The following is a 25,555-nucleotide window of genomic DNA, read 5'->3' as shown; positions in this document are numbered from 1 at the left end:
ACCGTTTTCCAACTCTCTTCACTGTTTCACCCTTACGATCGACGACGAGCGTCAAGCCACCAAAGGTTTGCGGTCTGCGCAAAGCGTGACCTAGTGCACAGCTTGTGGGATAGCGTGGCTCTACTGTGAGACGCGCCTTTCGACTCCTCTCTCCGGCTACAGTATGCTGTCGTCCACAGGGGCACTGAAGTTGCCCATTGGGCTTCATGTAAGGCGACTGCACGCCGCTCGGCCAACAGCGGCCTACTGCAGACCGACACTTAAGAGACGCCAAATGCAGATCGACATCGAGAGAGAGGCCCTGTCATATGGCACTCGCGGTGTATACGCTGAAATGAAATGTAAATAATACATCTTTTGTAGTGGTCGTCGCTCTACTGCAGTGTCACACATGCCGAATGAATAGGAAAACAGTAGAACGTCCGCATACGGCCATGTTTTTACCTCCACTGTCACGTGGCTGATTGTGTATAAGGCTGTGTGGCATCATTCAAACACAGCCAAACTGTCACTCTAGCTGTGTATCTCTATCAAAGTGGACATATGTCTTCACCTCGGTGGCGATTAAAACGATTTCGCCCCCGGGTGGGCTCGAACCACCAACCTTTCGGTTAACAGCCGAACGCGCTAGCCGATTGCGCCACGGAGGCCTTGACTTGCAGTCACTCCTGCTCTCTTTATCAATGCAACTCGTATACTTTCTGCAGGCACCTCGCAGAATGGTAGTATCTGCTTACGCCTCTTCACATGGATAACGTGCATGCTCACTGTAGCGGAGCTCATAAACGAATGACATCGCCAAGCATGACATTCTACTACAAAATGCATACAAAACAGTGTTCCGCCTACACATTCAGTAAACGTCTGATGCAAGTAGAGCTTTCTTTCTCGGTTGTAGAACTTCCCCTTCATTCAGTGCACTGCCATTTGTTAGATGCTGCTCGAGCTAGCTCTGCTCTCAGCAGCAACGTTAAAAAAATGTATGCCTTCTGTGAGGGTCGAAATTACGACCCCTGGTTTACGAGACCAGTTTTCTACCACTGAGCTAAGAAGGCCGCAGCTTTGCCTTCGTGAGCTACTCCCGAATTGTCACGTCATCATACTGAATCTTACAGCCCTCGACCAGATATCGGATTTGACACACACATGCTGCTGGAGGTGTCCACCTTACCGTTTTCCAACTCTCTTCACTGTTTCACCCTTACGATCGACGACGAGCGTCAAGCCACCAAAGGTTTGCGGTCTGCGCAAAACGTGACCTAGTGCACAGCTTGTGGGATAGCGTGGCTCTACTGTGAGACGCGCCTTTCGACTCCTCTCTCCGGCTACAGTATGCTGTCGTCCACAGGGGCACTGAAGTTGCCCATTGGGCTTCATGTAAGGCGACTGCACGCCGCTCGGCCAACAGCGGCCTACTGCAGACCGACACTTAAGAGACGCCAAATGCAGATCGACATCGAGAGAGAGGCCCTGTCATATGGCACTCGCGGTGTATACGCTGAAATGAAATGTAAATAATACATCTTTTGTAGTGGTCGTCGCTCTACTGCAGTGTCACACATGCCGAATGAATAGGAAAACAGTAGAACGTCCGCATAGGGCCATGTTTTTACCTCCACTGTCACGTGGCTGATTGTGTATAAGGCTGTGTGGCATCATTCAAACACAGCCAAACTGTCACTCTAGCTGTGTATCTCTATCAAAGTGGACATATGTCTTCACCTCGGTGGCGATTAAAACGATTTCGCCCCCGGGTGGGCTCGAACCACCAACCTTTCGGTTAACAGCCGAACGCGCTAGCCGATTGCGCCACGGAGGCCTTGACTTGCGGTCACTCCTGCTCTCTTTATCAATGCAACTCGTATACTTTCTGCAGGCACCTCGCAGAATGGTAGTATCTGCTTACGCCTCTTCACATGGATAACGTGCATGCTCACTGTAGCGGAGCTCATAAACGAATGACATCGCCAAGCATGACATTCTACTACAAAATGCATACAAAACAGTGTTCCGCCTACACATTCAGTAAACGTCTGATGCAAGTAGAGCTTTCTTTCTCGGTTGTAGAACTTCCCCTTCATTCAGTGCACTGCCATTTGTTAGATGCTGCTCGAGCTAGCTCTGCTCTCAGCAGCAACGTTAAAAAAATGTATGCCTTCTGTGAGGGTCGAAATTACGACCCCTGGTTTACGAGACCAGTTTTCTACCACTGAGCTAAGAAGGCCGCAGCTTTGCCTTCGTGAGCTACTCCCGAATTGTCACGTCATCATACTGAATCTTACAGCCCTCGACCAGATATCGGATTTGACACACACATGCTGCTGGAGGTGTCCACCTTACCGTTTTCCAACTCTCTTCACTGTTTCACCCTTACGATCGACGACGAGCGTCAAGCCACCAAAGGTTTGCGGTCTGCGCAAAACGTGACCTAGTGCACAGCTTGTGGGATAGCGTGGCTCTACTGTGAGACGCGCCTTTCGACTCCTCTCTCCGGCTACAGTATGCTGTCGTCCACAGGGGCACTGAAGTTGCCCATTGGGCTTCATGTAAGGCGACTGCACGCCGCTCGGCCAACAGCGGCCTACTGCAGACCGACACTTAAGAGACGCCAAATGCAGATCGACATCGAGAGAGAGGCCCTGTCATATGGCACTCGCGGTGTATACGCCGAAATGAAATGTAAATAATACATCTTTTGTAGTGGTCGTCGCTCTACTGCAGTGTCACACATGCCGAATGAATAGGAAAACAGTAGAACGTCCGCATAGGGCCATGTTTTTACCTCCACTGTCACGTGGCTGATTGTGTATAAGGCTGTGTGGCATCATTCAAACACAGCCAAACTGTCACTCTAGCTGTGTATCTCTATCAAAGTGGACATATGTCTTCACCTCGGTGGCGATTAAAACGATTTCGCCCCCGGGTGGGCTCGAACCACCAACCTTTCGGTTAACAGCCGAACGCGCTAGCCGATTGCGCCACGGAGGCCTTGACTTGCGGTCACTCCTGCTCTCTTTATCAATGCAACTCGTATACTTTCTGCAGGCACCTCGCAGAATGGTAGTATCTGCTTACGCCTCTTCACATGGATAACGTGCATGCTCACTGTAGCGGAGCTCATAAACGAATGACATCGCCAAGCATGACATTCTACTACAAAATGCATACAAAACAGTGTTCCGCCTACACATTCAGTAAACGTCTGATGCAAGTAGAGCTTTCTTTCTCGGTTGTAGAACTTCCCCTTCATTCAGTGCACTGCCATTTGTTAGATGCTGCTCGAGCTAGCTCTGCTCTCAGCAGCAACGTTAAAAAAATGTATGCCTTCTGTGAGGGTCGAAATTACGACCCCTGGTTTACGAGACCAGTTTTCTACCACTGAGCTAAGAAGGCCGCAGCTTTGCCTTCGTGAGCTACTCCCGAATTGTCACGTCATCATACTGAATCTTACAGCCCTCGACCAGATATCGGATTTGACACACACATGCTGCTGGAGGTGTCCACCTTACCGTTTTCCAACTCTCTTCACTGTTTCACCCTTACGATCGACGACGAGCGTCAAGCCACCAAAGGTTTGCGGTCTGCGCAAAACGTGACCTAGTGCACAGCTTGTGGGATAGCGTGGCTCTACTGTGAGACGCGCCTTTCGACTCCTCTCTCCGGCTACAGTATGCTGTCGTCCACAGGGGCACTGAAGTTGCCCATTGGGCTTCATGTAAGGCGACTGCACGCCGCTCGGCCAACAGCGGCCTACTGCAGACCGACACTTAAGAGACGCCAAATGCAGATCGACATCGAGAGAGAGGCCCTGTCATATGGCACTCGCGGTGTATACGCTGAAATGAAATGTAAATAATACATCTTTTGTAGTGGTCGTCGCTCTACTGCAGTGTCACACATGCCGAATGAATAGGAAAACAGTAGAACGTCCGCATAGGGCCATGTTTTTACCTCCACTGTCACGTGGCTGATTGTGTATAAGGCTGTGTGGCATCATTCAAACACAGCCAAACTGTCACTCTAGCTGTGTATCTCTATCAAAGTGGACATATGTCTTCACCTCGGTGGCGATTAAAACGATTTCGCCCCCGGGTGGGCTCGAACCACCAACCTTTCGGTTAACAGCCGAACGCGCTAGCCGATTGCGCCACGGAGGCCTTGACTTGCGGTCACTCCTGCTCTCTTTATCAATGCAACTCGTATACTTTCTGCAGGCACCTCGCAGAATGGTAGTATCTGCTTACGCCTCTTCACATGGATAACGTGCATGCTCACTGTAGCGGAGCTCATAAACGAATGACATCGCCAAGCATGACATTCTACTACAAAATGCATACAAAACAGTGTTCCGCCTACACATTCAGTAAACGTCTGATGCAAGTAGAGCTTTCTTTCTCGGTTGTAGAACTTCCCCTTCATTCAGTGCACTGCCATTTGTTAGATGCTGCTCGAGCTAGCTCTGCTCTCAGCAGCAACGTTAAAAAAATGTATGCCTTCTGTGAGGGTCGAAATTACGACCCCTGGTTTACGAGACCAGTTTTCTACCACTGAGCTAAGAAGGCCGCAGCTTTGCCTTCGTGAGCTACTCCCGAATTGTCACGTCATCATACTGAATCTTACAGCCCTCGACCAGATATCGGATTTGACACACACATGCTGCTGGAGGTGTCCACCTTACCGTTTTCCAACTCTCTTCACTGTTTCACCCTTACGATCGACGACGAGCGTCAAGCCACCAAAGGTTTGCGGTCTGCGCAAAACGTGACCTAGTGCACAGCTTGTGGGATAGCGTGGCTCTACTGTGAGACGCGCCTTTCGACTCCTCTCTCCGGCTACAGTATGCTGTCGTCCACAGGGGCACTGAAGTTGCCCATTGGGCTTCATGTAAGGCGACTGCACGCCGCTCGGCCAACAGCGGCCTACTGCAGACCGACACTTAAGAGACGCCAAATGCAGATCGACATCGAGAGAGAGGCCCTGTCATATGGCACTCGCGGTGTATACGCCGAAATGAAATGTAAATAATACATCTTTTGTAGTGGTCGTCGCTCTACTGCAGTGTCACACATGCCGAATGAATAGGAAAACAGTAGAACGTCCGCATAGGGCCATGTTTTTACCTCCACTGTCACGTGGCTGATTGTGTATAAGGCTGTGTGGCATCATTCAAACACAGCCAAACTGTCACTCTAGCTGTGTATCTCTATCAAAGTGGACATATGTCTTCACCTCGGTGGCGATTAAAACGATTTCGCCCCCGGGTGGGCTCGAACCACCAACCTTTCGGTTAACAGCCGAACGCGCTAGCCGATTGCGCCACGGAGGCCTTGACTTGCGGTCACTCCTGCTCTCTTTATCAATGCAACTCGTATACTTTCTGCAGGCACCTCGCAGAATGGTAGTATCTGCTTACGCCTCTTCACATGGATAACGTGCATGCTCACTGTAGCGGAGCTCATAAACGAATGACATCGCCAAGCATGACATTCTACTACAAAATGCATACAAAACAGTGTTCCGCCTACACATTCAGTAAACGTCTGATGCAAGTAGAGCTTTCTTTCTCGGTTGTAGAACTTCCCCTTCATTCAGTGCACTGCCATTTGTTAGATGCTGCTCGAGCTAGCTCTGCTCTCAGCAGCAACGTTAAAAAAATGTATGCCTTCTGTGAGGGTCGAAATTACGACCCCTGGTTTACGAGACCAGTTTTCTACCACTGAGCTAAGAAGGCCGCAGCTTTGCCTTCGTGAGCTACTCCCGAATTGTCACGTCATCATACTGAATCTTACAGCCCTCGACCAGATATCGGATTTGACACACACATGCTGCTGGAGGTGTCCACCTTACCGTTTTCCAACTCTCTTCACTGTTTCACCCTTACGATCGACGACGAGCGTCAAGCCACCAAAGGTTTGCGGTCTGCGCAAAACGTGACCTAGTGCACAGCTTGTGGGATAGCGTGGCTCTACTGTGAGACGCGCCTTTCGACTCCTCTCTCCGGCTACAGTATGCTGTCGTCCACAGGGGCACTGAAGTTGCCCATTGGGCTTCATGTAAGGCGACTGCACGCCGCTCGGCCAACAGCGGCCTACTGCAGACCGACACTTAAGAGACGCCAAATGCAGATCGACATCGAGAGAGAGGCCCTGTCATATGGCACTCGCGGTGTATACGCTGAAATGAAATGTAAATAATACATCTTTTGTAGTGGTCGTCGCTCTACTGCAGTGTCACACATGCCGAATGAATAGGAAAACAGTAGAACGTCCGCATAGGGCCATGTTTTTACCTCCACTGTCACGTGGCTGATTGTGTATAAGGCTGTGTGGCATCATTCAAACACAGCCAAACTGTCACTCTAGCTGTGTATCTCTATCAAAGTGGACATATGTCTTCACCTCGGTGGCGATTAAAACGATTTCGCCCCCGGGTGGGCTCGAACCACCAACCTTTCGGTTAACAGCCGAACGCGCTAGCCGATTGCGCCACGGAGGCCTTGACTTGCGGTCACTCCTGCTCTCTTTATCAATGCAACTCGTATACTTTCTGCAGGCACCTCGCAGAATGGTAGTATCTGCTTACGCCTCTTCACATGGATAACGTGCATGCTCACTGTAGCGGAGCTCATAAACGAATGACATCGCCAAGCATGACATTCTACTACAAAATGCATACAAAACAGTGTTCCGCCTACACATTCAGTAAACGTCTGATGCAAGTAGAGCTTTCTTTCTCGGTTGTAGAACTTCCCCTTCATTCAGTGCACTGCCATTTGTTAGATGCTGCTCGAGCTAGCTCTGCTCTCAGCAGCAACGTTAAAAAAATGTATGCCTTCTGTGAGGGTCGAAATTACGACCCCTGGTTTACGAGACCAGTTTTCTACCACTGAGCTAAGAAGGCCGCAGCTTTGCCTTCGTGAGCTACTCCTGAATTGTCACGTCATCATACTGAATCTTACAGCCCTCGACCAGATATCGGATTTGACACACACATGCTGCTGGAGGTGTCCACCTTACCGTTTTCCAACTCTCTTCACTGTTTCACCCTTACGATCGACGACGAGCGTCAAGCCACCAAAGGTTTGCGGTCTGCGCAAAACGTGACCTAGTGCACAGCTTGTGGGATAGCGTGGCTCTACTGTGAGACGCGCCTTTCGACTCCTCTCTCCGGCTACAGTATGCTGTCGTCCACAGGGGCACTGAAGTTGCCCATTGGGCTTCATGTAAGGCGACTGCACGCCGCTCGGCCAACAGCGGCCTACTGCAGACCGACACTTAAGAGACGCCAAATGCAGATCGACATCGAGAGAGAGGCCCTGTCATATGGCACTCGCGGTGTATACGCCGAAATGAAATGTAAATAATACATCTTTTGTAGTGGTCGTCGCTCTACTGCAGTGTCACACATGCCGAATGAATAGGAAAACAGTAGAACGTCCGCATAGGGCCATGTTTTTACCTCCACTGTCACGTGGCTGATTGTGTATAAGGCTGTGTGGCATCATTCAAACACAGCCAAACTGTCACTCTAGCTGTGTATCTCTATCAAAGTGGACATATGTCTTCACCTCGGTGGCGATTAAAACGATTTCGCCCCCGGGTGGGCTCGAACCACCAACCTTTCGGTTAACAGCCGAACGCGCTAGCCGATTGCGCCACGGAGGCCTTGACTTGCGGTCACTCCTGCTCTCTTTATCAATGCAACTCGTATACTTTCTGCAGGCACCTCGCAGAATGGTAGTATCTGCTTACGCCTCTTCACATGGATAACGTGCATGCTCACTGTAGCGGAGCTCATAAACGAATGACATCGCCAAGCATGACATTCTACTACAAAATGCATACAAAACAGTGTTCCGCCTACACATTCAGTAAACGTCTGATGCAAGTAGAGCTTTCTTTCTCGGTTGTAGAACTTCCCCTTCATTCAGTGCACTGCCATTTGTTAGATGCTGCTCGAGCTAGCTCTGCTCTCAGCAGCAACGTTAAAAAAATGTATGCCTTCTGTGAGGGTCGAAATTACGACCCCTGGTTTACGAGACCAGTTTTCTACCACTGAGCTAAGAAGGCCGCAGCTTTGCCTTCGTGAGCTACTCCCGAATTGTCACGTCATCATACTGAATCTTACAGCCCTCGACCAGATATCGGATTTGACACACACATGCTGCTGGAGGTGTCCACCTTACCGTTTTCCAACTCTCTTCACTGTTTCACCCTTACGATCGACGACGAGCGTCAAGCCACCAAAGGTTTGCGGTCTGCGCAAAACGTGACCTAGTGCACAGCTTGTGGGATAGCGTGGCTCTACTGTGAGACGCGCCTTTCGACTCCTCTCTCCGGCTACAGTATGCTGTCGTCCACAGGGGCACTGAAGTTGCCCATTGGGCTTCATGTAAGGCGACTGCACGCCGCTCGGCCAACACCGGCCTACTGCAGACCGACACTTAAGAGACGCCAAATGCAGATCGACATCGAGAGAGAGGCCCTGTCATATGGCACTCGCGGTGTATACGCTGAAATGAAATGTAAATAATACATCTTTTGTAGTGGTCGTCGCTCTACTGCAGTGTCACACATGCCGAATGAATAGGAAAACAGTAGAACGTCCGCATAGGGCCATGTTTTTACCTCCACTGTCACGTGGCTGATTATGTATAAGGCTGTGTGGCATCATTCAAACACAGCCAAACTGTCACTCTAGCTGTGTATCTCTATCAAAGTGGACATATGTCTTCACCTCGGTGGCGATTAAAACGATTTCGCCCCCGGGTGGGCTCGAACCACCAACCTTTCGGTTAACAGCCGAACGCGCTAGCCGATTGCTCCACGGAGGCCTTGACTTGCGATCACTCCTGCTCTCTTTATCAATGCAACTCGTATACTTTCTGCAGGGACCTCGCAGAATGGTAGTATCTGCTTACGCCTCTTCACATGGATAACGTGCATGCTCACTGTAGCGGAGCTCATAAACGAATGACATCGCCAAGCATGACATTCTACTACAAAATGCATACAAAACAGTGTTCCGCCTACACATTCAGTAAACGTCTGATGCAAGTAGAGCTTTCTTTCTCGGTTGTAGAACTTCCCCTTCATTCAGTGCACTGCCATTTGTTAGATGCTGCTCGAGCTAGCTCTGCTCTCAGCAGCAACGTTAAAAAAATGTATGCCTTCTGTGAGGGTCGAAATTACGACCCCTGGTTTACGAGACCAGTTTTCTACCACTGAGCTAAGAAGGCCGCAGCTTTGCCTTCGTGAGCTACTCCCGAATTGTCACGTCATCATACTGAATCTTACAGCCCTCGACCAGATATCGGATTTGACACACACATGCTGCTGGAGGTGTCCACCTTACCGTTTTCCAACTCTCTTCACTGTTTCACCCTTACGATCGACGACGAGCGTCAAGCCACCAAAGGTTTGCGGTCTGCGCAAAACGTGACCTAGTGCACAGCTTGTGGGATAGCGTGGCTCTACTGTGAGACGCGCCTTTCGACTCCTCTCTCCGGCTACAGTATGCTGTCGTCCACAGGGGCACTGAAGTTGCCCATTGGGCTTCATGTAAGGCGACTGCACGCCGCTCGGCCAACAGCGGCCTACTGCAGACCGACACTTAAGAGACGCCAAATGCAGATCGACATCGAGAGAGAGGCCCTGTCATATGGCACTCGCGGTGTATACGCCGAAATGAAATGTAAATAATACATCTTTTGTAGTGGTCGTCGCTCTACTGCAGTGTCACACATGCCGAATGAATAGGAAAACAGTAGAACGTCCGCATAGGGCCATGTTTTTACCTCCACTGTCACGTGGCTGATTGTGTATAAGGCTGTGTGGCATCATTCAAACACAGCCAAACTGTCACTCTAGCTGTGTATCTCTATCAAAGTGGACATATGTCTTCACCTCGGTGGCGATTAAAACGATTTCGCCCCCGGGTGGGCTCGAACCACCAACCTTTCGGTTAACAGCCGAACGCGCTAGCCGATTGCGCCACGGAGGCCTTGACTTGCGGTCACTCCTGCTCTCTTTATCAATGCAACTCGTATACTTTCTGCAGGCACCTCGCAGAATGGTAGTATCTGCTTACGCCTCTTCACATGGATAACGTGCATGCTCACTGTAGCGGAGCTCATAAACGAATGACATCGCCAAGCATGACATTCTACTACAAAATGCATACAAAACAGTGTTCCGCCTACACATTCAGTAAACGTCTGATGCAAGTAGAGCTTTCTTTCTCGGTTGTAGAACTTCCCCTTCATTCAGTGCACTGCCATTTGTTAGATGCTGCTCGAGCTAGCTCTGCTCTCAGCAGCAACGTTAAAAAAATGTATGACTTCTGTGAGGGTCGAAATTACGACCCCTGGTTTACGAGACCAGTGCTCTACCACTGAGCTAAGAAGGCCGCAGCTTTGCCTTCGTGAGCTACTCCCGAATTGTCACGTCATCATACTGAATCTTACAGCCCTCGACCAGATATCGGATTTGACACACACATGCTGCTGGAGGTGTCCACCTTACCGTTTTCCAACTCTCTTCACTGTTTCACCCTTACGATCGACGACGAGCGTCAAGCCACCAAAGGTTTGCGGTCTGCGCAAAACGTGACCTAGTGCACAGCTTGTGGGATAGCGTGGCTCTACTGTGAGACGCGCCTTTCGACTCCTCTCTCCGGCTACAGTATGCTGTCGTCCACAGGGGCACTGAAGTTGCCCATTGGGCTTCATGTAAGGCGACTGCACGCCGCTCGGCCAACAGCGGCCTACTGCAGACCGACACTTAAGAGACGCCAAATGCAGATCGACATCGAGAGAGAGGCCCTGTCATATGGCACTCGCGGTGTATACGCTGAAATGAAATGTAAATAATACATCTTTTGTAGTGGTCGTCGCTCTACTGCAGTGTCACACATGCCGAATGAATAGGAAAACAGTAGAACGTCCGCATAGGGCCATGTTTTTACCTCCACTGTCACGTGGCTGATTGTGTATAAGGCTGTGTGGCATCATTCAAACACAGCCAAACTGTCACTCTAGCTGTGTATCTCTATCAAAGTGGACATATGTCTTCACCTCGGTGGCGATTAAAACGATTTCGCCCCCGGGTGGGCTCGAACCACCAACCTTTCGGTTAACAGCCGAACGCGCTAGCCGATTGCGCCACGGAGGCCTTGACTTGCGGTCACTCCTGCTCTCTTTATCAATGCAACTCGTATACTTTCTGCAGGCACCTCGCGACTGCACGCCGCTCGGCCAACAGCGGCCTACTGCAGACCGACACTTAAGAGACGCCAAATGCAGATCGACATCGAGAGAGAGGCCCTGTCATATGGCACTCGCGGTGTATACGCTGAAATGAAATGTAAATAATACATCTTTTGTAGTGGTCGTCGCTCTACTGCAGTGTCACACATGCCGAATGAATAGGAAAACAGTAGAACGTCCGCATAGGGCCATGTTTTTACCTCCACTGTCACGTGGCTGATTGTGTATAAGGCTGTGTGGCATCATTCAAACACAGCCAAACTGTCACTCTAGCTGTGTATCTCTATCAAAGTGGACATATGTCTTCACCTCGGTGGCGATTAAAACGATTTCGCCCCCGGGTGGGCTCGAACCACCAACCTTTCGGTTAACAGCCGAACGCGCTAGCCGATTGCGCCACGGAGGCCTTGACTTGCGGTCACTCCTGCTCTCTTTATCAATGCAACTCGTATACTTTCTGCAGGCACCTCGCGACTGCACGCCGCTCGGCCAACAGCGGCCTACTGCAGACCGACACTTAAGAGACGCCAAATGCAGATCGACATCGAGAGAGAGGCCCTGTCATATGGCACTCGCGGTGTATACGCTGAAATGAAATGTAAATAATACATCTTTTGTAGTGGTCGTCGCTCTACTGCAGTGTCACATATGCCGAATGAATAGGAAAACAGTAGAACGTCCGCATAGGGCCATGTTTTTACCTCCACTGTCACGTGGCTGATTGTGTATAAGGCTGTGTGGCATCATTCAAACACAGCCAAACTGTCACTCTAGCTGTGTATCTCTATCAAAGTGGACATATGTCTTCACCTCGGTGGCGATTAAAACGATTTCGCCCCCGGGTGGGCTCGAACCACCAACCTTTCGGTTAACAGCCGAACGCGCTAGCCGATTGCGCCACGGAGGCCTTGACTTGCGGTCACTCCTGCTCTCTTTATCAATGCAACTCGTATACTTTCTGCAGGCACCTCGCGACTGCACGCCGCTCGGCCAACAGCGGCCTACTGCAGACCGACACTTAAGAGACGCCAAATGCAGATCGACATCGAGAGAGAGGCCCTGTCATATGGCACTCGCGGTGTATACGCTGAAATGAAATGTAAATAATACATCTTTTGTAGTGGTCGTCGCTCTACTGCAGTGTCACACATGCCGAATGAATAGGAAAACAGTAGAACGTCCGCATAGGGCCATGTTTTTACCTCCACTGTCACGTGGCTGATTGTGTATAAGGCTGTGTGGCATCATTCAAACACAGCCAAACTGTCACTCTAGCTGTGTATCTCTATCAAAGTGGACATATGTCTTCACCTCGGTGGCGATTAAAACGATTTCGCCCCCGGGTGGGCTCGAACCACCAACCTTTCGGTTAACAGCCGAACGCGCTAGCCGATTGCGCCACGGAGGCCTTGACTTGCGGTCACTCCTGCTCTCTTTATCAATGCAACTCGTATACTTTCTGCAGGCACCTCGCAGAATGGTAGTATCTGCTTACGCCTCTTCACATGGATAACGTGCATGCTCACTGTAGCGGAGCTCATAAACGAATGACATCGCCAAGCATGACATTCTACTACAAAATGCATACAAAACAGTGTTCCGCCTACACATTCAGTAAACGTCTGATGCAAGTAGAGCTTTCTTTCTCGGTTGTAGAACTTCCCCTTCATTCAGTGCACTGCCATTTGTTAGATGCTGCTCGAGCTAGCTCTGCTCTCAGCAGCAACGTTAAAAAAATGTATGACTTCTGTGAGGGTCGAAATTACGACCCCTGGTTTACGAGACCAGTGCTCTACCACTGAGCTAAGAAGGCCGCAGCTTTGCCTTCGTGAGCTACTCCCGAATTGTCACGTCATCATACTGAATCTTACAGCCCTCGACCAGATATCGGATTTGACACACACATGCTGCTGGAGGTGTCCACCTTACCGTTTTCCAACTCTCTTCACTGTTTCACCCTTACGATCGACGACGAGCGTCAAGCCACCAAAGGTTTGCGGTCTGCGCAAAACGTGACCTAGTGCACAGCTTGTGGGATAGCGTGGCTCTACTGTGAGACGCGCCTTTCGACTCCTCTCTCCGGCTACAGTATGCTGTCGTCCACAGGGGCACTGAAGTTGCCCATTGGGCTTCATGTAAGGCGACTGCACGCCGCTCGGCCAACTGCGGCCTACTGCAGACCGACACTTAAGAGACGCCAAATGCAGATCGACATCGAGAGAGAGGCCCTGTCATATGGCACTCGCGGTGTATACGATGAAATGAAATGTAAATAATACATCTTTTGTAGTGGTCGTCGCTCTACTGCAGTGTCACACATGCCGAATGAATAGGAAAACAGTAGAACGTCCGCATAGGGCCATGTTTTTACCTCCACTGTCACGTGGCTGATTGTGTATAAGGCTGTGTGGCATCATTCAAACACAGCCAAACTGTCACTCTAGCTGTGTATCTCTATCAAAGTGGACATATGTCTTCACCTCGGTGGCGATTAAAACGATTTCGCCCCCGGGTGGGCTCGAACCACCAACCTTTCGGTTAACAGCCGAACGCGCTAGCCGATTGCGCCACGGAGGCCTTGACTTGCGGTCACTCCTGCTCTCTTTATCAATGCAACTCGTATACTTTCTGCAGGCACCTCGCGACTGCACGCCGCTCGGCCAACAGCGGCCTACTGCAGACCGACACTTAAGAGACGCCAAATGCAGATCGACATCGAGAGAGAGGCCCTGTCATATGGCACTCGCGGTGTATACGCTGAAATGAAATGTAAATAATACATCTTTTGTAGTGGTCGTCGCTCTACTGCAGTGTCACACATGCCGAATGAATAGGAAAACAGTAGAACGTCCGCATAGGGCCATGTTTTTACCTCCACTGTCACGTGGCTGATTGTGTATAAGGCTGTGTGGCATCATTCAAACACAGCCAAACTGTCACTCTAGCTGTGTATCTCTATCAAAGTGGACATATGTCTTCACCTCGGTGGCGATTAAAACGATTTCGCCCCCGGGTGGGCTCGAACCACCAACCTTTCGGTTAACAGCCGAACGCGCTAGCCGATTGCGCCACGGAGGCCTTGACTTGCGGTCACTCCTGCTCTCTTTATCAATGCAACTCGTATACTTTCTGCAGGCACCTCGCAGAATGGTAGTATCTGCTTACGCCTCTTCACATGGATAACGTGCATGCTCACTGTAGCGGAGCTCATAAACGAATGACATCGCCAAGCATGACATTCTACTACAAAATGCATACAAAACAGTGTTCCGCCTACACATTCAGTAAACGTCTGATGCAAGTAGAGCTTTCTTTCTCGGTTGTAGAACTTCCCCTTCATTCAGTGCACTGCCATTTGTTAGATGCTGCTCGAGCTAGCTCTGCTCTCAGCAGCAACGTTAAAAAAATGTATGACTTCTGTGAGGGTCGAAATTACGACCCCTGGTTTACGAGACCAGTGCTCTACCACTGAGCTAAGAAGGCCGCAGCTTTGCCTTCGTGAGCTACTCCCGAATTGTCACGTCATCATACTGAATCTTACAGCCCTCGACCAGATATCGGATTTGACACACACATGCTGCTGGAGGTGTCCACCTTACCGTTTTCCAACTCTCTTCACTGTTTCACCCTTACGATCGACGACGAGCGTCAAGCCACCAAAGGTTTGCGGTCTGCGCAAAACGTGACCTAGTGCACAGCTTGTGGGATAGCGTGGCTCTACTGTGAGACGCGCCTTTCGACTCCTCTCTCCGGCTACAGTATGCTGTCGTCCACAGGGGCACTGAAGTTGCCCATTGGGCTTCATGTAAGGCGACTGCACGCCGCTCGGCCAACAGCGGCCTACTGCAGACCGACACTTAAGAGACGCCAAATGCAGATCGACATCGAGAGAGAGGCCCTGTCATATGGCACTGGCGGTGTATACGCTGAAATGAAATGTAAATAATACATCTTTTGTAGTGGTCGTCGCTCTACTGCAGTGTCACACATGCCGAATGAATAGGAAAACAGTAGAACGTCCGCATAGGGCCATGTTTTTACCTCCACTGTCACGTGGCTGATTGTGTATAAGGCTGTGTGGCATCATTCAAACACAGCCAAACTGTCACTCTAGCTGTGTATCTCTATCAAAGTGGACATATGTCTTCACCTCGGTGGCGATTAAAACGATTTCGCCCCCGGGTGGGCTCGAACCACCAACCTTTCGGTTAACAGCCGAACGCGCTAGCCGATTGCGCCACGGAGGCCTTGACTTGCGGTCACTCCTGCTCTCTTTATCAATGCAACTCGTATACTTTCTGCAGGCACCTCGCAGAATGGTAGTATCTGCTTACGCCTCTTCACATGGATAACGTGCATGCTCACTGTAGCGGAGCTCATAAACGAATGACATCGCCAAGCATGACATTCTACTACAAAATGCATACAAAACAGTGTTCCGCCTACACATTCAGTAAACGTCTGATGCAAGTAGAGCTTTCTTTCTCGGTTGTAGAACTTCCCCTTCATTCAGTGCACTGCCATTTGTTAGATGCTGCTCGAGCTAGCTCTGCTCTCAGCAGCAACGTTAAAAAAATGTATGACTTCTGTGAGGGTCGAAATTACGACCCCTGGTTTACGAGACCAGTGCTCTACCACTGAGCTAAGAAGGCCGCAGCTTTGCCTTCGTGAGCTACTCCCGAATTGTCACGTCATCATACTGAATCTTACAGCCCTCGACCAGATATCGGATTTGACACACACATGCTGCTGGAGGTGTCCACCTTACCGTTTTCCAACTCTCTTCACTGTTTCACCCTTACGATCGACGACGAGCGTCAAGCCACCAAAGGTTTGCGGTCTGCGCAAAACGTGACCTAGTGCACAGCTTGTGGGATAGCGTGGCTCTACTGTGAGACGCGCCTTTCGACTCCTCTCTCCGGCTACAGTATGCTGTCGTCCACAGGGGCACTGAAGTTGCCCATTGGGCTTCATGTAAGGCGACTGCACGCCGCTCGGCCAACAGCGGCCTACTGCAGACCGACACTTAAGAGACGCCAAATGCAGATCGACATCGAGAGAGAGGCCCTGTCATATGGCACTCGCGGTGTATACGCTGAAATGAAATGTAAATAATACATCTTTTGTAGTGGTCGTCGCTCTACTGCAGTGTCACACATGCCGAATGAATAGGAAAACAGTAGAACGTCCGCATAGGGCCATGTTTTTACCTCCACTGTCACGTGGCTGATTGTGTATAAGGCTGTGTGGCATCATTCAAACACAGCCAAACTGTCACTCTAGCTGTGTATCTCTATCAAAGTGGACATATGTCTTCACCTCGGTGGCGATTAAAACGATTTCGCCCCCGGGTGGGCTCGAACCACCAACCTTTCGGTTAACAGCCGAACGCGCTAGCCGATTGCGCCACGGAGGCCTTGACTTGCGGTCACTCCTGCTCTCTTTATCAATGCAACTCGTATACTTTCTGCAGGCACCTCGCAGAATGGTAGTATCTGCTTACGCCTCTTCACATGGATAACGTGCATGCTCACTGTAGCGGAGCTCATAAACGAATGACATCGCCAAGCATGACATTCTACTACAAAATGCATACAAAACAGTGTTCCGCCTACACATTCAGTAAACGTCTGATGCAAGTAGAGCTTTCTTTCTCGGTTGTAGAACTTCCCCTTCATTCAGTGCACTGCCATTTGTTAGATGCTGCTCGAGCTAGCTCTGCTCTCAGCAGCAACGTTAAAAAAATGTATGACTTCTGTGAGGGTCGAAATTACGACCCCTGGTTTACGAGACCAGTGCTCTACCACTGAGCTAAGAAGGCCGCAGATTTGCCTTCGTGAGCTACTCCCGAATTGTCACGTCATCATACTGAATCTTACAGCCCTCGACCAGATATCGGATTTGACACACACATGCTGCTGGAGGTGTCCACCTTACCGTTTTCCAACTCTCTTCACTGTTTCACCCTTACGATCGACGACGAGCGTCAAGCCACCAAAGGTTTGCGGTCTGCGCAAAACGTGACCTAGTGCACAGCTTGTGGGATAGCGTGGCTCTACTGTGAGACGCGCCTTTCGACTCCTCTCTCCGGCTACAGTATGCTGTCGTCCACAGGGGCACTGAAGTTGCCCATTGGGCTTCATGTACGGCGACTGCACGCCGCTCGGCCAACAGCGGCCTACTGCAGACCGACACTTAAGAGACGCCAAATGCAGATCGACATCGAGAGAGAGGCCCTGTCATATGGCACTCGCGGTGTATACGCTGAAATGAAATGTAAATAATACATCTTTTGTAGTGGTCGTCGCTCTACTGCAGTGTCACACATGCCGAATGAATAGGAAAACAGTAGAACGTCCGCATAGGGCCATGTTTTTACCTCCACTGTCACGTGGCTGATTGTGTATAAGGCTGTGTGGCATCATTCAAACACAGCCAAACTGTCACTCTAGCTGTGTATCTCTATCAAAGTGGACATATGTCTTCACCTCGGTGGCGATTAAAACGATTTCGCCCCCGGGTGGGCTCGAACCACCAACCTTTCGGTTAACAGCCGAACGCGCTAGCCGATTGCGCCACGGAGGCCTTGACTTGCGGTCACTCCTGCTCTCTTTATCAATGCAACTCGTATACTTTCTGCAGGCACCTCGCGACTGCACGCCGCTCGGCCAACAGCGGCCTACTGCAGACCGACACTTAAGAGACGCCAAATGCAGATCGACATCGAGAGAGAGGCCCTGTCATATGGCACTCGCGGTGTATACGCTGAAATGAAATGTAAATAATACATCTTTTGTAGTGGTCGTCGCTCTACTGCAGTGTCACACATGCCGAATGAATAGGAAAACAGTAGAACGTCCGCATAGGGCCATGTTTTTACCTCCACTGTCACGTGGCTGATTGTGTATAAGGCTGTGTGGCATCATTCAAACACAGCCAAACTGTCACTCTAGCTGTGTATCTCTATCAAAGTGGACATATGTCTTCACCTCGGTGGCGATTAAAACGATTTCGCCCCCGGGTGGGCTCGAACCACCAACCTTTCGGTTAACAGCCGAACGCGCTAGCCGATTGCTCCACGGAGGCCTTGACTTGCGATCACTCCTGCTCTCTTTATCAATGCAACTCGTATACTTTCTGCAGGCACCTCGCAGAATGGTAGTATCTGCTTACGCCTCTTCACATGGATAACGTGCATGCTCACTGTAGCGGAGCTCATAAACGAATGACATCGCCAAGCATGACATTCTACTACAAAATGCATACAAAACAGTGTTCCGCCTACACATTCAGTAAACGTCTGATGCAAGTAGAGCTTTCTTTCTCGGTTGTAGAACTTCCCCTTCATTCAGTGCACTGCCATTTGTTAGATGCTGCTCGAGCTAGCTCTGCTCTCAGCAGCAACGTTAAAAAAATGTATGCCTTCTGTGAGGGTCGAAATTACGACCCCTGGTTTACGAGACCAGTTTTCTACCACTGAGCTAAGAAGGCCGCAGCTTTGCCATCGTGAGCTACTCCCGAATTGTCACGTCATCATACTGAATCTTACAGCCCTCGACCAGATATCGGATTTGACACACACATGCTGCTGGAGGTGTCCACCTTACCGTTTTCCAACTCTCTTCACTGTTTCACCCTTACGATCGACGACGAGCGTCAAGCCACCAAAGGTTTGCGGTCTGCGCAAAACGTGACCTAGTGCACAGCTTGTGGGATAGCGTGGCTCTACTGTGAGACGCGCCTTTCGACTCCTCTCTCCGGCTACAGTATGCTGTCGTCCACAGGGGCACTGAAGTTGCCCATTGGGCTTCATGTAAGGCGACTGCACGCCGCTCGGCCAACAGCGGCCTACTGCAGACCGACACTTAAGAGACGCCAAATGCAGATCGACATCGAGAGAGAGGCCCTGTCATATGGCACTCGCGGTGTATACGCTGAAATGAAATGTAAATAATACATCTTTTGTAGTGGTCGTCGCTCTACTGCAGTGTCACACATGCCGAATGAATAGGAAAACAGTAGAACGTCCGCATAGGGCCATGTTTTTACCTCCACTGTCACGTGGCTGATTGTGTATAAGGCTGTGTGGCATCATTCAAACACAGCCAAACTGTCACTCTAGCTGTGTATCTCTATCAAAGTGGACATATGTCTTCACCTCGGTGGCGATTAAAACGATTTCGCCCCCGGGTGGGCTCGAACCACCAACCTTTCGGTTAACAGCCGAACGCGCTAGCCGATTGCGCCACGGAGGCCTTGACTTGCGGTCACTCCTGCTCTCTTTATCAATGCAACTCGTATACTTTCTGCAGGCACCTCGCAGAATGGTAGTATCTGCTTACGCCTCTTCACATGGATAACGTGCATGCTCACTGTAGCGGAGCTCATAAACGAATGACATCGCCAAGCATGACATTCTACTACAAAATGCATACAAAACAGTGTTCCGCCTACACATTCAGTAAACGTCTGATGCAAGTAGAGCTTTCTTTCTCGGTTGTAGAACTTCCCCTTCATTCAGTGCACTGCCATTTGTTAGATGCTGCTCGAGCTAGCTCTGCTCTCAGCAGCAACGTTAAAAAAAATGTATGACTTCTGTGAGGGTCGAAATTACGACCCCTGGTTTACGAGACCAGTGCTCTACCACTGAGCTAAGAAGGCCGCAGATTTGCCTTCGTGAGCTACTCCCGAATTGTCACGTCATCATACTGAATCTTACAGCCCTCGACCAGATATCGGATTTGACACACACATGCTGCTGGAGGTGTCCACCTTACCGTTTTCCAACTCTCTTCACTGTTTCACCCTTACGATCGACGACGAGCGTCAAGCCACCAAAGGTTTGCGGTCTGCGCAAAACGTGACCTAGTGCACAGCTTGTGGGATAGCGTGGCTCTACTGTGAGACGCGCCTTTCGACTCCTCTCTCCGGCTACAGTATGCTGTCGTCCACAGGGGCACTGAAGTTGCCCATTGGGCTTCATGTAAGGCGACTGCACGCCGCTTGGCCAACACCGGCCTACTGCAGACCGACACTTAAGAGACGCCAAATGCAGATCGACATCGAGAGAGAGGCCCTGTCATATGGCACTCGCGGTGTATACGCTGAAATGAAATGTAAATAATACATCTTTTGTAGTGGTCGTCGCTCTACTGCAGTGTCACACATGCCGAATGAATAGGAAAACAGTAGAACGTCCGCATAGGGCCATGTTTTTACCTCCACTGTCACGTGGCTGATTATGTATAAGGCTGTGTGGCATCATTCAAACACAGCCAAACTGTCACTCTAGCTGTGTATCTCTATCAAAGTGGACATATGTCTTCACCTCGGTGGCGATTAAAACGATTTCGCCCCCGGGTGGGCTCGAACCACCAACCTTTCGGTTAACAGCCGAACGCGCTAGCCGATTGCGCCACGGAGGCCTTGACTTGCGGTCACTCCTGCTCTCTTTATCAATGCAACTCGTATACTTTCTGCAGGCACCTCGCAGAATGGTAGTATCTGCTTACGCCTCTTCACATGGATAACGTGCATGCTCACTGTAGCGGAGCTCATAAACGAATGACATCGCCAAGCATGACATTCTACTACAAAATGCATACAAAACAGTGTTCCGCCTACACATTCAGTAAACGTCTGATGCAAGTAGAGCTTTCTTTCTCGGTTGTAGAACTTCCCCTTCATTCAGTGCACTGCCATTTGTTAGATGCTGCTCGAGCTAGCTCTGCTCTCAGCAGCAACGTTAAAAAAAATGTATGACTTCTGTGAGGGTCGAAATTACGACCCCTGGTTTACGAGACCAGTGCTCTACCACTGAGCTAAGAAGGCCGCAGCTTTGCCTTCGTGAGCTACTCCCGAATTGTCACGTCATCATACTGAATCTTACAGCCCTCGACCAGATATCGGATTTGACACACACATGCTGCTGGAGGTGTCCACCTTACCGTTTTCCAACTCTCTTCACTGTTTCACCCTTACGATCGACGACGAGCGTCAAGCCACCAAAGGTTTGCGGTCTGCGCAAAACGTGACCTAGTGCACAGCTTGTGGGATAGCGTGGCTCTACTGTGAGACGCGCCTTTCGACTCCTCTCTCCGGCTACAGTATGCTGTCGTCCACAGGGGCACTGAAGTTGCCCATTGGGCTTCATGTAAGGCGACTGCACGCCGCTCGGCCAACACCGGCCTACTGCAGACCGACACTTAAGAGACGCCAAATGCAGATCGACATCGAGAGAGAGGCCCTGTCATATGGCACTCGCGGTGTATACGCTGAAATGAAATGTAAATAATACATCTTTTGTAGTGGTCGTCGCTCTACTGCAGTGTCACACATGCCGAATGAATAGGAAAACAGTAGAACGTCCGCATAGGGCCATGTTTTTACCTCCACTGTCACGTGGCTGATTATGTATAAGGCTGTGTGGCATCATTCAAACACAGCCAAACTGTCACTCTAGCTGTGTATCTCAATCAAGGTGGACATATGTCTTCACCTCGGTGGCGATTAAAACGATTTCGCCCCCGGGTGGGCTCGAACCACCAACCTTTCGGTTAACAGCCGAACGCGCTAGCCGATTGCTCCACGGAGGCCTTGACTTGCGATCACTCCTGCTCTCTTTATCAATGCAACTCGTATACTTTCTGCAGGCACCTCGCAGAATGGTAGTATCTGCTTACGCCTCTTCACATGGATAACGTGCATGCTCACTGTAGCGGAGCTCATAAACGAATGACATCGCCAAGCATGACATTCTACTACAAAATGCATACAAAACAGTGTTCCGCCTACACATTCAGTAAACGTCTGATGCAAGTAGAGCTTTCTTTCTCGGTTGTAGAACTTCCCCTTCATTCAGTGCACTGCCATTTGTTAGATGCTGCTCGAGCTAGCTCTGCTCTCAGCAGCAACGTTAAAAAAATGTATGCCTTCTGTGAGGGTCGAAATTACGACCCCTGGTTTACGAGACCAGTTTTCTACCACTGAGCTAAGAAGGCCGCAGCTTTGCCTTCGTGAGCTACTCCCGAATTGTCACGTCATCATACTGAATCTTACAGCCCTCGACCAGATATCGGATTTGACACACACATGCTGCTGGAGGTGTCCACCTTACCGTTTTCCAACTCTCTTCACTGTTTCACCCTTACGATCGACGACGAGCGTCAAGCCACCAAAGGTTTGCGGTCTGCGCAAAACGTGACCTAGTGCACAGCTTGTGGGATAGCGTGGCTCTACTGTGAGACGCGCCTTTCGACTCCTCTCTCCGGCTACAGTATGCTGTCGTCCACAGGGGCACTGAAGTTGCCCATTGGGCTTCATGTAAGGCGACTGCACGCCGCTCGGCCAACAGCGGCCTACTGCAGACCGACACTTAAGAGACGCCAAATGCAGATCGACATCGAGAGAGAGGCCCTGTCATATGGCACTCGCGGTGTATACGCTGAAATGAAATGTGAATAATACATCTTTTGTAGTGGTCGTCGCTCTACTGCAGTGTCACACATGCCGAATGAATAGGAAAACAGTAGAACGTCCGCATAGGGCCATGTTTTTACCTCCACTGTCACGTGGCTGATTGTGTATAAGGCTGTGTGGCATCATTCAAACACAGCCAAACTGTCACTCTAGCTGTGTATCTCTATCAAAGTGGACATATGTCTTCACCTCGGTGGCGATTAAAACGATTTCGCCCCCGGGTGGGCTCGAACCACCAACCTTTCGGTTAACAGCCGAACGCGCTAGCCGATTGCGCCACGGAGGCCTTGACTTGCGGTCACTCCTGCTCTCTTTATCAATGCAACTCGTATACTTTCTGCAGGCACCTCGCAGAATGGTAGTATCTGCTTACGCCTCTTCACATGGATAACGTGCATGCTCACTGTAGCGGAGCTCATAAACGAATGACATCGCCAAGCATGACATTCTACTACAAAATGCATACAAAACAGTGTTCCGCCTACACATTCAGTAAACCTCTGATGCAAGTAGAGCTTTCTTTCTCGGTTGTAGAACTTCCCCTTCATTCAGTGCACTGCCATTTGTTAGATGCTGCTCGAGCTAGCTCTAATCTCAGCAGCAACGTTAAAAAAATGTATGCCTTCTGTGAGGGTCGAAATTACGACCCCTGGTTTACGAGACCAGTGCTCTACCACTGAGCTAAGAAGGCCGCAGCTTTGCCTTCGTGAGCTACTCCCGAATTGTCACGTCATCATACTGAATCTTACAGCCCTCGACCAGATATCGGATTTGACACACACATGCTGCTGGAGGTGTCCACCTTACCGTTTTCCAACTCTCTTCACTGTTTCACCCTTACGATCGACGACGAGCGTCAAGCCACCAAAGGTTTGCGGTCTGCGCAAAACGTGACCTAGTGCACAGCTTGTGGGATAGTGTGGCTCTACTGTGAGACGCGCCTTTCGACTCCTCTCTCCGGCTACAGTATGCTGTCGTCCACAGGGGCACTGAAGTTGCCCATTGGGCTTCATGTAAGGCGACTGCACGCCGCTCGGCCAACAGCGGCCTACTGCAGACCGACACTTAAGAGACGCCAAATGCAGATCGACATCGAGAGAGAGGCCCTGTCATATGGCACTCGCGGTGTATACGCTGAAATGAAATGTAAATAATACATCTTTTGTAGTGGTCGTCGCTCTACTGCAGTGTCACACATGCCGAATGAATAGGAAAACAGTAGAACGTCCGCATAGGGCCATGTTTTTACCTCCACTGTCACGTGGCTGATTGTGTATAAGGCTGTGTGGCATCATTCAAACACAGCCAAACTGTCACTCTAGCTGTGTATCTCTATCAAAGTGGACATATGTCTTCACCTCGGTGGCGATTAAAACGATTTCGCCCCCGGGTGGGCTCGAACCACCAACCTTTCGGTTAACAGCCGAACGCGCTAGCCGATTGCGCCACGGAGGCCTTGACTTGCGGTCACTCCTGCTCTCTTTATCAATGCAACTCGTATACTTTCTGCAGGCACCTCGCAGAATGGTAGTATCTGCTTACGCCTCTTCACATGGATAACGTGCATGCTCACTGTAGCGGAGCTCATAAACGAATGACATCGCCAAGCATGACATTCTACTACAAAATGCATACAAAACAGTGTTCCGCCTACACATTCAGTAAACGTCTGATGCAAGTAGAGCTTTCTTTCTCGGTTGTAGAACTTCCCCTTCATTCAGTGCACTGCCATTTGTTAGATGCTGCTCGAGCTAGCTCTGCTCTCAGCAGCAACGTTAAAAAAATGTATGCCTTCTGTGAGGGTCGAAATTACGACCCCTGGTTTACGAGACCAGTTTTCTACCACTGAGCTAAGAAGGCCGCAGCTTTGCCTTCGTGAGCTACTCCCGAATTGTCACGTCATCATACTGAATCTTACAGCCCTCGACCAGATATCGGATTTGACACACACATGCTGCTGGAGGTGTCCACCTTACCGTTTTCCAACTCTCTTCACTGTTTCACCCTTACGATCGACGACGAGCGTCAAGCCACCAAAGGTTTGCGGTCTGCGCAAAACGTGACCTAGTGCACAGCTTGTGGGATAGCGTGGCTCTACTGTGAGACGCGCCTTTCGACTCCTCTCTCCGGCTACAGTATGCTGTCGTCCACAGGGGCACTGAAGTTGCCCATTGGGCTTCATGTAAGGCGACTGCACGCCGCTCGGCCAACAGCGGCCTACTGCAGACCGACACTTAAGAGACGCCAAATGCAGATCGACATCGAGAGAGAGGCCCTGTCATATGGCACTCGCGGTGTATACGCTGAAATGAAATGTGAATAATACATCTTTTGTAGTGGTCGTCGCTCTACTGCAGTGTCACACATGCCGAATGAATAGGAAAACAGTAGAACGTCCGCATAGGGCCATGTTTTTACCTCCACTGTCACGTGGCTGATTGTGTATAAGGCTGTGTGGCATCATTCAAACACAGCCAAACTGTCACTCTAGCTGTGTATCTCTATCAAAGTGGACATATGTCTTCACCTCGGTGGCGATTAAAACGATTTCGCCCCCGGGTGGGCTCGAACCACCAACCTTTCGGTTAACAGCCGAACGCGCTAGCCGATTGCGCCACGGAGGCCTTGACTTGCGGTCACTCCTGCTCTCTTTATCAATGCAACTCGTATACTTTCTGCAGGCACCTCGCAGAATGGTAGTATCTGCTTACGCCTCTTCACATGGATAACGTGCATGCTCACTGTAGCGGAGCTCATAAACGAATGACATCGCCAAGCATGACATTCTACTACAAAATGCATACAAAACAG

General features: G+C 50.2%; 33 non-coding genes across 33 annotated transcripts; all 33 read right to left on the bottom strand.

The window, feature by feature from the left end:
- Window positions 1–576: 576 nt before the first annotated feature.
- On the bottom strand, window positions 577–650 carry Trnan-guu (transfer RNA asparagine (anticodon GUU)). The gene has a single exon. It is a non-coding gene; the product is annotated as a tRNA-Asn (tRNA).
- A 1,095-nt stretch (window positions 651–1,745) lies between these two features.
- On the bottom strand, window positions 1,746–1,819 carry Trnan-guu (transfer RNA asparagine (anticodon GUU)). Its single transcript has one exon. It is a non-coding gene; the product is annotated as a tRNA-Asn (tRNA).
- A 1,095-nt stretch (window positions 1,820–2,914) lies between these two features.
- Window positions 2,915–2,988, bottom strand: Trnan-guu (transfer RNA asparagine (anticodon GUU)). Its single transcript has one exon. It is a non-coding gene; the product is annotated as a tRNA-Asn (tRNA).
- Window positions 2,989–4,083: 1,095 nt separating this feature from the next.
- Trnan-guu (transfer RNA asparagine (anticodon GUU)) lies at window positions 4,084–4,157 on the bottom strand. Its single transcript has one exon. It is a non-coding gene; the product is annotated as a tRNA-Asn (tRNA).
- A 1,095-nt stretch (window positions 4,158–5,252) lies between these two features.
- Window positions 5,253–5,326, bottom strand: Trnan-guu (transfer RNA asparagine (anticodon GUU)). Its single transcript has one exon. It is a non-coding gene; the product is annotated as a tRNA-Asn (tRNA).
- Window positions 5,327–6,421: 1,095 nt separating this feature from the next.
- Window positions 6,422–6,495, bottom strand: Trnan-guu (transfer RNA asparagine (anticodon GUU)). Its single transcript has one exon. It is a non-coding gene; the product is annotated as a tRNA-Asn (tRNA).
- A 1,095-nt stretch (window positions 6,496–7,590) lies between these two features.
- On the bottom strand, window positions 7,591–7,664 carry Trnan-guu (transfer RNA asparagine (anticodon GUU)). Its single transcript has one exon. It is a non-coding gene; the product is annotated as a tRNA-Asn (tRNA).
- A 1,095-nt stretch (window positions 7,665–8,759) lies between these two features.
- On the bottom strand, window positions 8,760–8,833 carry Trnan-guu (transfer RNA asparagine (anticodon GUU)). Its single transcript has one exon. It is a non-coding gene; the product is annotated as a tRNA-Asn (tRNA).
- Window positions 8,834–9,928: 1,095 nt separating this feature from the next.
- Window positions 9,929–10,002, bottom strand: Trnan-guu (transfer RNA asparagine (anticodon GUU)). Its single transcript has one exon. It is a non-coding gene; the product is annotated as a tRNA-Asn (tRNA).
- A 333-nt stretch (window positions 10,003–10,335) lies between these two features.
- On the bottom strand, window positions 10,336–10,408 carry Trnat-cgu (transfer RNA threonine (anticodon CGU)). The gene has a single exon. It is a non-coding gene; the product is annotated as a tRNA-Thr (tRNA).
- Window positions 10,409–11,097: 689 nt separating this feature from the next.
- Trnan-guu (transfer RNA asparagine (anticodon GUU)) lies at window positions 11,098–11,171 on the bottom strand. The gene has a single exon. It is a non-coding gene; the product is annotated as a tRNA-Asn (tRNA).
- Window positions 11,172–11,598: 427 nt separating this feature from the next.
- On the bottom strand, window positions 11,599–11,672 carry Trnan-guu (transfer RNA asparagine (anticodon GUU)). Its single transcript has one exon. It is a non-coding gene; the product is annotated as a tRNA-Asn (tRNA).
- Window positions 11,673–12,099: 427 nt separating this feature from the next.
- On the bottom strand, window positions 12,100–12,173 carry Trnan-guu (transfer RNA asparagine (anticodon GUU)). Its single transcript has one exon. It is a non-coding gene; the product is annotated as a tRNA-Asn (tRNA).
- A 427-nt stretch (window positions 12,174–12,600) lies between these two features.
- On the bottom strand, window positions 12,601–12,674 carry Trnan-guu (transfer RNA asparagine (anticodon GUU)). Its single transcript has one exon. It is a non-coding gene; the product is annotated as a tRNA-Asn (tRNA).
- A 333-nt stretch (window positions 12,675–13,007) lies between these two features.
- On the bottom strand, window positions 13,008–13,080 carry Trnat-cgu (transfer RNA threonine (anticodon CGU)). The gene has a single exon. It is a non-coding gene; the product is annotated as a tRNA-Thr (tRNA).
- Window positions 13,081–13,769: 689 nt separating this feature from the next.
- Trnan-guu (transfer RNA asparagine (anticodon GUU)) lies at window positions 13,770–13,843 on the bottom strand. Its single transcript has one exon. It is a non-coding gene; the product is annotated as a tRNA-Asn (tRNA).
- A 427-nt stretch (window positions 13,844–14,270) lies between these two features.
- Trnan-guu (transfer RNA asparagine (anticodon GUU)) lies at window positions 14,271–14,344 on the bottom strand. Its single transcript has one exon. It is a non-coding gene; the product is annotated as a tRNA-Asn (tRNA).
- Window positions 14,345–14,677: 333 nt separating this feature from the next.
- Window positions 14,678–14,750, bottom strand: Trnat-cgu (transfer RNA threonine (anticodon CGU)). The gene has a single exon. It is a non-coding gene; the product is annotated as a tRNA-Thr (tRNA).
- Window positions 14,751–15,439: 689 nt separating this feature from the next.
- On the bottom strand, window positions 15,440–15,513 carry Trnan-guu (transfer RNA asparagine (anticodon GUU)). The gene has a single exon. It is a non-coding gene; the product is annotated as a tRNA-Asn (tRNA).
- Window positions 15,514–15,846: 333 nt separating this feature from the next.
- Window positions 15,847–15,919, bottom strand: Trnat-cgu (transfer RNA threonine (anticodon CGU)). The gene has a single exon. It is a non-coding gene; the product is annotated as a tRNA-Thr (tRNA).
- A 689-nt stretch (window positions 15,920–16,608) lies between these two features.
- Window positions 16,609–16,682, bottom strand: Trnan-guu (transfer RNA asparagine (anticodon GUU)). The gene has a single exon. It is a non-coding gene; the product is annotated as a tRNA-Asn (tRNA).
- A 333-nt stretch (window positions 16,683–17,015) lies between these two features.
- Window positions 17,016–17,088, bottom strand: Trnat-cgu (transfer RNA threonine (anticodon CGU)). Its single transcript has one exon. It is a non-coding gene; the product is annotated as a tRNA-Thr (tRNA).
- A 689-nt stretch (window positions 17,089–17,777) lies between these two features.
- On the bottom strand, window positions 17,778–17,851 carry Trnan-guu (transfer RNA asparagine (anticodon GUU)). The gene has a single exon. It is a non-coding gene; the product is annotated as a tRNA-Asn (tRNA).
- Window positions 17,852–18,278: 427 nt separating this feature from the next.
- On the bottom strand, window positions 18,279–18,352 carry Trnan-guu (transfer RNA asparagine (anticodon GUU)). Its single transcript has one exon. It is a non-coding gene; the product is annotated as a tRNA-Asn (tRNA).
- Window positions 18,353–19,447: 1,095 nt separating this feature from the next.
- Window positions 19,448–19,521, bottom strand: Trnan-guu (transfer RNA asparagine (anticodon GUU)). The gene has a single exon. It is a non-coding gene; the product is annotated as a tRNA-Asn (tRNA).
- A 334-nt stretch (window positions 19,522–19,855) lies between these two features.
- On the bottom strand, window positions 19,856–19,928 carry Trnat-cgu (transfer RNA threonine (anticodon CGU)). Its single transcript has one exon. It is a non-coding gene; the product is annotated as a tRNA-Thr (tRNA).
- Window positions 19,929–20,617: 689 nt separating this feature from the next.
- Window positions 20,618–20,691, bottom strand: Trnan-guu (transfer RNA asparagine (anticodon GUU)). The gene has a single exon. It is a non-coding gene; the product is annotated as a tRNA-Asn (tRNA).
- Window positions 20,692–21,025: 334 nt separating this feature from the next.
- On the bottom strand, window positions 21,026–21,098 carry Trnat-cgu (transfer RNA threonine (anticodon CGU)). Its single transcript has one exon. It is a non-coding gene; the product is annotated as a tRNA-Thr (tRNA).
- Window positions 21,099–21,787: 689 nt separating this feature from the next.
- Trnan-guu (transfer RNA asparagine (anticodon GUU)) lies at window positions 21,788–21,861 on the bottom strand. Its single transcript has one exon. It is a non-coding gene; the product is annotated as a tRNA-Asn (tRNA).
- A 1,095-nt stretch (window positions 21,862–22,956) lies between these two features.
- On the bottom strand, window positions 22,957–23,030 carry Trnan-guu (transfer RNA asparagine (anticodon GUU)). Its single transcript has one exon. It is a non-coding gene; the product is annotated as a tRNA-Asn (tRNA).
- A 333-nt stretch (window positions 23,031–23,363) lies between these two features.
- On the bottom strand, window positions 23,364–23,435 carry Trnat-cgu (transfer RNA threonine (anticodon CGU)). Its single transcript has one exon. It is a non-coding gene; the product is annotated as a tRNA-Thr (tRNA).
- A 690-nt stretch (window positions 23,436–24,125) lies between these two features.
- Window positions 24,126–24,199, bottom strand: Trnan-guu (transfer RNA asparagine (anticodon GUU)). Its single transcript has one exon. It is a non-coding gene; the product is annotated as a tRNA-Asn (tRNA).
- A 1,095-nt stretch (window positions 24,200–25,294) lies between these two features.
- Trnan-guu (transfer RNA asparagine (anticodon GUU)) lies at window positions 25,295–25,368 on the bottom strand. The gene has a single exon. It is a non-coding gene; the product is annotated as a tRNA-Asn (tRNA).
- Window positions 25,369–25,555: the final 187 nt, after the last annotated feature.

This window comes from Schistocerca cancellata, unplaced genomic scaffold (assembly GCF_023864275.1).
Source record: "Schistocerca cancellata isolate TAMUIC-IGC-003103 unplaced genomic scaffold, iqSchCanc2.1 HiC_scaffold_827, whole genome shotgun sequence".
Taxonomy (NCBI): domain Eukaryota; kingdom Metazoa; phylum Arthropoda; class Insecta; order Orthoptera; family Acrididae; genus Schistocerca; species Schistocerca cancellata.
Note: the sequence above shows the minus strand (reverse complement) of the source record. Positions and strands in the feature narration are given on the sequence as shown.